Raw genomic sequence first — 10,008 nt, 5'->3', positions numbered from 1 at the left:
GAGCCCTAAGCCAGAGCCCTGACCCATAGCCATACCCATACACCTAAACCATTCACATAGCCCTAAGCCATAGCTATAAGACATACCCATACCCCTAAGCCACAGCCATAACCATACCCATACCATACCAATAGCCCTAACACTAAACACTAAACCCTAACACTAACCCTAAGGCATGGCCCTGCAGGAGGCACTAGCCCCTATCACCTAGCCCTGTGCCTAAGCCCTGTTCCCTAAGCCCTAGCCCCCAAACCATGTCCCCTAACCTCTGGCCCTTGTCCCTAACCCCTAGCCCCTAAGCCTTACCACCAACCCCTAACCGTAGCCCCTAGCCCATACCCCTAGCTGTAGCCATATCCACAGCCATAGCCCCGAAGTCATAGCCTGTAAGCCATAGCCCCTAAGCCATAGCAATAAGTCATACCATAGCACTAACACCAAACACTAACGCTAAACCCTAACACTAACACTAACACTAAACCCAACCACTAAAACCTAACACTACCCTTAAGCCATAACCCGGGCCCTGCCACTAGCCCCTATCTCCTAGCCCCTACCACCTAGCCCTATGCCGTAAACGCTGGACCTGGCCCCTAGCCCCTAGACCATAGCCGCTACCTGTAGCCCCTACTCATAGCCCCTACCCCTAGACATGACCCCTAACCGTAGCCCCTAAGCTGTATGGTAGACCCTAAGCTGTAGCCACTAAGCCGTAGCCATAGCCATAGCCCCTAAACCGTAGCCCCAAGCCATAGCCATAGCCATAGCCCTGAGCCATACCCCTAAGCTGTACCTATAGCCCTAAGCTGTACCCATTGCCCTAAAACATAGACCTCAGCCATGGCAATAGCCCTAAGCCATACTTCTAACCAATAGCCATAGCCATAGCCACAGACCTGCACCATGGCCATAGCCAAAGACCTATGTCATAGCCCTAACCATTATTGCCCAACGCCATAGCCATAACCCTATAGCACAACCATATCCCTATGCCACAGACCTACAACATAGCCGTAACCCTACAGCATAGCCATAGCCAGAATCCTACACCATAGGCCTAAGCTGTACCTATAGCCCTAAACTGTACCCATATCCTTAAGCCATAGCCCTAAACCATAGCCCTAAGCCGTAGCTCTAACCCATGGCCATAGTCATACCCCTATGCCATGGTCCTACCCATACCCCTAGACATTTTCATACACCATAGCCCTATGCCATAGCCCTTCACCATAGCCATAACCCTAAGGCACAGCCATACCCACCGCCATCGCTATAGCCAAAACCCTACGCCATGACCATAGCCATGACCATAGCCATCGCCCAACACCACAGCCATAACCCATACCCATAGCCCTAAGGCATAACCCTCAGCCATAGCAATACCCCTAAGCCATAGCAATACCCCTAAGCCATAGCCATAGCCTTATGCCATAGCCATAGCCCTACAACATAGCCATAGACATAGCTATACCCATAACCCTACGCCATAGACATAGACATAGCCACAGCCCTAACCCTATGCCATAGCCCTAGCCATAGACATAGAGCTAACCCTAGATATAACCCTAGACATGCCCCTAGACATAGACAGAGCCCTACACATATACCCTAGTCATACCCATATCCATAGCCCTACACATATAGCCCTACTCATAGTCATATCCATAGCACTCAGCCATAGCCACAGCCACAACCCTCAGCCATAGCCCTCAGCCATAGCCCTCAGCCATAGCTCTCAGCCATGACCATAGTCATAGTCATAGACATAGACATAGCCATACCCCTAACCCATAGCCACAGCCATACCATACCCATAACGCTAAGCCACACACATAACCCTAAGCCATAGCCATACCATAGCCATACCCCTAGCACTACACAATAAACCCTAACACTAAACCCTAACACTACTCCTAAGCCATAGGCCCTACCCTGGCACTAACCCCTATCTCTAACCCCTACCACCTAGCCCTGTACCCAAAGCTCTATTCCCTAAGTCCTACCCCCAACCCCTGTACCCTAACCCCTGGCCCTGGTCCATGGAATCTAGCCCCTAACCTCTAGCCACTAGCCCCTAGCCATACCCCTAGCCATAGCCATAGCTGTAAACCCTAAACTGTAGCTATAGCCATACCTATAACCCATAAGCCATACCCCATAAGCCATAGCCCCTAAACCATACACCCTAATCCCTAGGCCATAGCCACTCGCCCCTAAGCAATAGCTATAGCCATAACCCTAACCCTAGCCCTTGCCCTAGCCAGCCCTAGCAACAGCCATATCCCTAGCTCTAGCCCTAGCCATAGCCATACCCTTGCCATTGCCGTAGCCATGTCCATAACCAGACCCCTAAGCCATGCCATACCCCTAGGCCATAGCCCTAAGCCATAGCCATAGCCCTGACAGTAATCACTAAACAATAACACTAAACCCTAACACTAAAACGAAACCCTAACACTAAACACTAAACCATAACACTAAACCCTAATCCTAACCCTCGCCCTGGCCGTCACACTATCCCCAGCCCCAGCCCCAGCCCTAGACATAGCCCTAGAAATAGACATACCCCTAGACATATAGCACTAGACATGGCCATAGCCAACATGCTCAACCATAACTCTCAGCCATACCCATAGCCCTAGCCCTAGCCCTAGCCCTAGCCACAGCCCTAAGCCATAGCCATATCCATAACCCATAGCCATACCATACCCCTAAGCCCTAGCCCTAGCCAGAACACGAACACGAACACGAACCCTAACCAGAACACTAACCCTAACCAGAACACGAACCCTAGACCTAGCACAAACACGATACCTAGCCCTAGCCCTAACACGAACCCTAGCCCTGGCCATGTCCCTCTCCCTTGACCCTTGACCGCTGACCCCGGACCTGGCCCCAGCCCACACCCTGCTCTTACCCCTGGCCCTAGCCCCACCCGTACACGTAGCCCCTATCCATACTTGTAGACCCTAAGCCATAGCCTGTAAACCATAGCCATAGTGATAGCCCCTAAGCCTTACCCTGTAAAACATAGCCCCTAAGCCAAAACTTCTAATCCTGATGCCATAACACTAATCTATACCCTTAATCCATACCCCTAAGTCATACCCATGCCCCTAAGGCTTAGCCTTAGCCAAAGCCCTCACCCGTAGCCATGAGCCATAGCCCGGAGCCATAGCCAGACCAACACCCACAGCACTAAGCCATAGCCGTCAGCCATAGCCATAGCCGTAGCCGTAGCCCTACAACATTCCCATACCCGTAGCCTTACACTATAGCCCTGCCCAGAGCCAGAGCCATTGCCCTATGCAATAGGCCTACACCACAGGTCTATGCCATAGCCATGTCCATAGCCATAGCCCTACACCATATCCCTAACCCTAGATTTAGCCCTGATCCTAGACATAGCCCTACCCTTACACATACCCCTAGACAAACACATACCCATAGCCATATCCATACATATACACATAGCCATAGCCCTCAATCACAGCCCTCAGACCTCTCAGCCATACCCATATCCCTAGCCTTAGCCATACCCCTAAGCCATACCCCTAAGCAATACCCTAACCCATACCTGTACCCCTAAGCCATATCCCTAAACCATACCCAAAACACATAAGCCATAGCCATACCCATAGCCATAGCCTTGGCCATAGCCCTAACACTAAACACTAACCCTAAGCCATGGTCCTGGCCCTGGTAACAACCCCTATATCCTAGTCGCCAGAACCTAGCCCTGTGCCATAATTCCTGTTCCCTAAGCCCTAGCCCCCCAACCCCTGTGCCCTAACCCCTGGCCCTGGCCCCTGACCCCTAAGCCCCTGGCTGTAGCCCCTAGCCCCTAACTATACCACATAGCCATAGGTATCACCATAGCCGCTCAGCTGGAGCAGTAGCCCCTAAGCTGTAGCCCTAGCCATACCCCCCAAGCCATAGCCTCTAACACCTAAGCCATAGCCCTTAAGCCATAGCAATAAGCAATACCAATAGCCCTAAGCCATAGGCATAGCCATAGCCATGGGCCTGAGACATAGCCCTGAGCCATAGCCATAAACCATAGCCATAGCCATAAGCCATAGCCACAGCCCTAAGCCATAGCCATAGTCCTAAGCAATACCCCTCAACCATAGCCATAGCCATTCCCCTACGCCACAGCCCTACACCATAGCCATAAGCCATAGCCATAGCCATTACCCTACAACATAGCCCCACAACCTACCCATAGGCATAGCCCTACGCCATACCCCTACGCCATAGCCATGCCCTACAACATAGCCATAACCCTACACCCTAGCCATAATCCTAGCAACAGCCACACACCATAGACATAGCCCTACACCCTAGCCATAGTCATACCCCTGCACCATACCCCTCTGCCACAGCCACAGCCCTAGAACATAGCCATAGCCCTACACCCTAGCCATAACCATACCCCTACGCCATACCCCTACACCATAGCCCCACAACATAACTATAACCCTGCGCCCTAGCCTTAGCCATAGCCATACTTCTACACCATAGCCATAGATCAATGCCCCAGCCACAGCCCTACGCCATACCCCTATGCCATGGCGATAGCCCTAAGCCATAGCCCTACGCCATAGCCATAGTCCTAACCCATACGACATGACTATGGCCGTAGCCCTATGCCATTTCCATATCCATAGCCCTATAACTTACCCATAGCGATAGCCCTAGCCATTCACCTACACCATAGCCCTACGCATTAGCCCTATACAATAGCCCTTACACTAGACATAGCCACACCCCTAGACATAAAGCCCTAGACATATAGCCATTGCCATAGCCATAGCCCTAACCCATAGCCATAACCCTAAAACACAGCCATACCCATACCCATAAATGATACCCATAGCCCAAAGCCATAGACATAACCAATAACCCTAAGCCACACCTGTAGCCCTAAGCCATACCCCTAAGCCATACCCCTAAGCCATACCCATAACCCTAAGCCATAGCCATACCCCTAGACATAGCCACAGCCACAGCCCTAACACTTAACACTAAGCCTTAACACTGGACACTAACACTAACCCTAAGCCATGACCCTCCACGAGGCACTAGCCCCTATCTCCTAGCCCCTGTCTCCTAGCCCCTAACACCTAGCCCTGTGCCCTAACCCCTGGCCCTGGCCATGGCCACTAGCCCCTAGCCCCCAACCCCTATCCCCTAGCCACTAGCTGTAACCCCTGTCCATAGACCATGCCCCTAGACATAGCCCCTAAACTGTACCCATACCCCCTAAGCTCTAGCCCCTATCCAGGCCATAGCCATAGCCCCTAAGCCATAGCTCCTAAGCTGCAGCCATAGCCATAGCCATAGCCATAGCCCTAACCCATAGCAATAGCCCTAAACCATAGCCATACCCATAGCCGTAGACCTGAGCCATAGCCTTAAGCTGTACCCAAAGCCCTAAGCTGTACCCATTACCCTAAGCCACAGACCTCAGCCATGGCAATAGACCTAAGCCATAGCTCTAACCCATAGCCATAGCCATGGGCATTGCTCTACACCATAACCATAACCCTATAGCACAACCATAACCCTATGCCATAGACCTACACCATAGCCATAAGCCCACAGCACAGCCATACCCAGAATCCTACGCCATGGCCATGGCCATACCCCTATGCCATGGTCCTACCCATAGCCCTAGCCATTATGCTACACCATAGCCCTCCGCCATAGCCATAGCCAAAACACTACACTATACCCATAGCCATTACCCTACACCATAGCCCTAACTCATACCCACAACCCTAAGCTGTAGCCCTCAGCCATACCAAAAGCCCTAAGCCATAGCCCTAAGCCACTAACATAGCCATAGCCATAGCCATAGCCATACCCCTACACCATAGCCCGAGACCTAGACATAGACCAAACCCTAGACATTCCCCTAGACATAGACATACATAGACATGCCTACACATATAGCCCTAGTCATAGCCATATCCATAGCCATACCCATAGCCCTCAGCCATAGCCCTCAGCCATAGCCCTAAGCCAGAGCCATACCCATACCCCTAAGCCATACTCTTGTCCCTACGCCATTGCCCTAACTCATACACATACCCCTAAGCCATAGACATTGCCATAGCCATAGCCATGGCCATGGCCATAGCCATAGCCATAGCCCTAACACTACACACTAAAAACTAACACTAAACCCTAAGACTAACCCTAACCCCTGGCCCTGTCCCCTAGCCCCTTACCCCTAGCCCCTAGCTGCTAGCTGTAGCCCCTAGCCATAGCCCCTACCCCTAAACATAGCCCCCAGCTGTAGCCCCTAAACTGTTCTCCCTAGCCATAACTGTAGCAATAGCCCCTAAGCTGTAGGCCCTTAGCCATAGCCATAGCCCTAAGACATAGCCCCTAAACCATAGCAATAAGCCATACCCATAGCCATAAGCCATAGCAATAGCCCAAAACCATAGCCATAGCCATAACTGTAGCCCTCACCCATAGCCCTAAGCTGTACCTATAGCCCTGGGCTATACCCTTTGCCCTAAGCCACAGACCTCAGCCATGGCAATAGCCCTAAGCCATAGCTCTAACCCATAGCCACAGCCATAGCCATTGCCCTACACCATACCCATAACCCTATAGCACAACCATAGCCCTATGCCATAGACCTATGTCATAGCCGTAACCCCACAGCACAGCAATAGCCACAGTCCTAAGCCATACTCTTAAGCTGTACCCATAGCCATAAGCCATATCCCTCAGCCATAGCAATAACCCTAAGCCATAGCCATAGCCATAGGCATGGCCCTACACAATAGCCATAGCCACGGACCTATGCCATGGGCCGAGCACTAGCACTAGCCATCGCCCTATGCCACAACCCTATGCCATAGCCATAACCCTCCAGCACAGCCACAGCTATATGCCATAGCCATAGCCATAACCCTACACCATAGCCATAGCCCTATGCCATAGCCCCACACCATAGCCATAGACATAGCCATGGCCATAACCCTATGCCATTGACATTGACATACCCATACCCATAGACATACCCCTACGCCATAGCCATAGTCATAGCATTACACCATACCCCGAGGCATAGCCATAACCCTGCAGCACATAGCCATAGCTACAGCACATAGCAATAGCCCTAAACCACAGCCATACCCATACCCCTAGCCCTGAGCCATAGCCCAAAGCTGTACCTATAGCCCTAAGATGTACCCATTGCCCTTAGCCATAGACCTCAGCCATGGCAATAGCCCTAAGGCATAGCTCTAACCCATGGCCATAGCCATAGCCCTACACCATGGCCATAGCCAGACCCCTATGCCATGGTCCTAACCATATCCCTAGCCATTATCCTACACCATAGCCCTGCACCATAGCCCTACACCAAAGCCATAACCCTACTTCACAGCCATAGCCCTATCCCACACCCCTCCGCCATAGCCATAGCCCTCAGCCATTGCCCTACACCATAGCTCTAACCCATACCCACAGCCATATGCCATAGCTGTAGCCATACCCTTGCACCATACACCCAGGCATAGCCATAACCCTACGGCACAGCCATAGCTCTACACCATAGCCGTAGCCTACGCCATAGCCATAGACATGCACCATAGCCATAACCCTATGCCATAGCCCTAGCCCTATGCCATAGCACTAACCCTAGACATACCCCTAACCCTAGACATAGCCATAGACGTGCCCCCAGACATAGACATAGCCCTACACATATAGTTCTAGTCATAGCCATATCCATACCCATAGCCCTCAGCCATAGTTCTCAGCCCTACCCATATCCTTAGCCTTACTCATACCCCTAACCCTAAGCGATAGCCATAGCCATAACCATACCCATAGCCCTAAGCCATAGCCCTAAGCCACAGCAATACCCATACACCTAAGCCATACCCATTGCCCTAAGCCATACCCATACCCTTAAGCCACTGCCCTAAGCCATACCCACAACCCTAAGCCATAGACATAGCCATAGCCATAACAATACACACTAAACCCTAACACTAAACCCTAACACTAACCCTAAGCCATGGCCCTAGCCCTAGCACTACCCCTATCTCTAGCCCCTAGCACCTAGCCCTGTGTCCTAGGCCCTAGTCCCTAAGCCCTACTCCAAATCCCTGTACCCTAACCCCTGGCCCTGGCCCCTGGAATCTAGCCCCTAACCTCTAGCCCCTAGCCACTAGACATAGCCCCTACACATAGCCATAGCTATAGCCCCTAAGCTCTACCCATAGCCCTTAAGCCATACCCCTAGGCTGTAGCCATGGCCATAGCTATAACCCCTAAGCCATAGCCCATAAGCCATACCCCCTAACCCATAGCCCTGACCCATAGCCCTAAGCCATACCCATAGCCCAAAACCATAACCAATAGCTCTAAACCATACCTGTACACCTAAGCCATACACCTAAGCCATACCCAAACCCCTAAGCCATAGCCAAACCCCTAAGCCATAGCCATAACCAGAGCCATAGCCATAGCCATAGCCCTAACACTAAACACTAACCCTAAGCCATGTCCCTGCAGGACGCACTAGCCCCTATCTCTTAGCCCCTACCATCTAGCCCTATGCCATTACCCCTGGACCTGGCCTCTAGCCCCTATCCGCTAGCTGTAGCCCCTACTAATAGCCCCTAACCCTAGACATGGCCCCTAACCATAGCCCCTAAACAGTAGCCCCTAAGCCACAGCCATAGACCAATGCCATAGCCCCTACCCCTAAGCCATAGCCCCTAAGCCATAGCAATAAGCCAGAGCAATAGCCATACCCATAGCCATGGCCCTGAGCCATAGCACTAACCTGTACCTATTTCCCTAAGCTATACCCATTGCCCTTAGCCATAGACCTCAGCCATGGCAATAACCTAAGCCATAGCTCTACCAATAGCCAAAGCCCTACGCCATGGCCATAGCCATAACCTATAGCACACCCATAGCCCTATGCCATAAACCTACCCCATAGCCGTAATCCCACAGCATAGCCACAGCCAGACTCCTATGCCATAATCCTAAGCTATACCTATAGCCCTAAACTGTACCCATAGCCTTAAGCCATAGCCCTAAGCCATAGCTATAACCCATGGCCATAGCCATACCCATATGCCATGGTACTACCCATAGCCCTAGCCATTATCCTACACCATAGCCCTACGCCACAACCCTACACCATACCCATGACCCTACTGCACAGCCATAGCCCTACGCCACAGCCCTCCGCCATAGTCATAGCACTCCACCATTGCCCTACACCGTAGCCCTAACACATACCATACCCCTAACCCATAGCCCTCAGCCATACCCATAGCCATAGCCCTAGGCATAGCCATACCCCTACACCATAACCATAGCCATGGACCTATGCCCTAGCCCTAGCACTAGCCATTCCCCTATGCCATAGCCATAACCCTCCAGCACAGCCATAGCTCTATTCCATAGCCATAGCCATAGCCATACACCATAACCATAGCCCTATGCCATAGCCATACCCCTACACCATAGCCATAGCCTGGCCATAGCCATGGCCATGGCCATAACCTTATGCATTTTACATAACCATAGCCATAGCAATTGCCCTATGCCATAGGCATAGCCGTACAATGTAGCACTAACCCTAGACATAGCCCTAACCCTAGACATAGCTCTAGACATGCCCCAAGACGTAGGCATAGCCCTACGCATATATTCCTAGTCATAGCCATATCCAAAGCCATACCTGTAGCCCTCAGCCATAGCTCTCAGCCATACCCATACCCCTAGGCCATAGCCATAGACATAGCCATAGCCATACCCCTAACCATAGCCATAGCCATAGCCATAGCCATAGCCATAGACCTAACACTACACACTAAACCCTAACACTAAACCTTACTACTAACCCCAAGCCATGGCCCTAGCCCTGGAACTAGCCCATATCTCCTAGCCCCTAGCACCTAGCACCTAGCCCTGAGCCCTAATCCCTTGCCCTGGTCCCTAGCCCCTAGCCCCTAG

This window comes from Desmodus rotundus, chromosome 7 (genome assembly GCF_022682495.2).
Source record: "Desmodus rotundus isolate HL8 chromosome 7, HLdesRot8A.1, whole genome shotgun sequence".
NCBI classification, from domain to species: Eukaryota; Metazoa; Chordata; class Mammalia; order Chiroptera; family Phyllostomidae; genus Desmodus; species Desmodus rotundus.
This window is presented reverse-complemented; position numbering follows the sequence as displayed.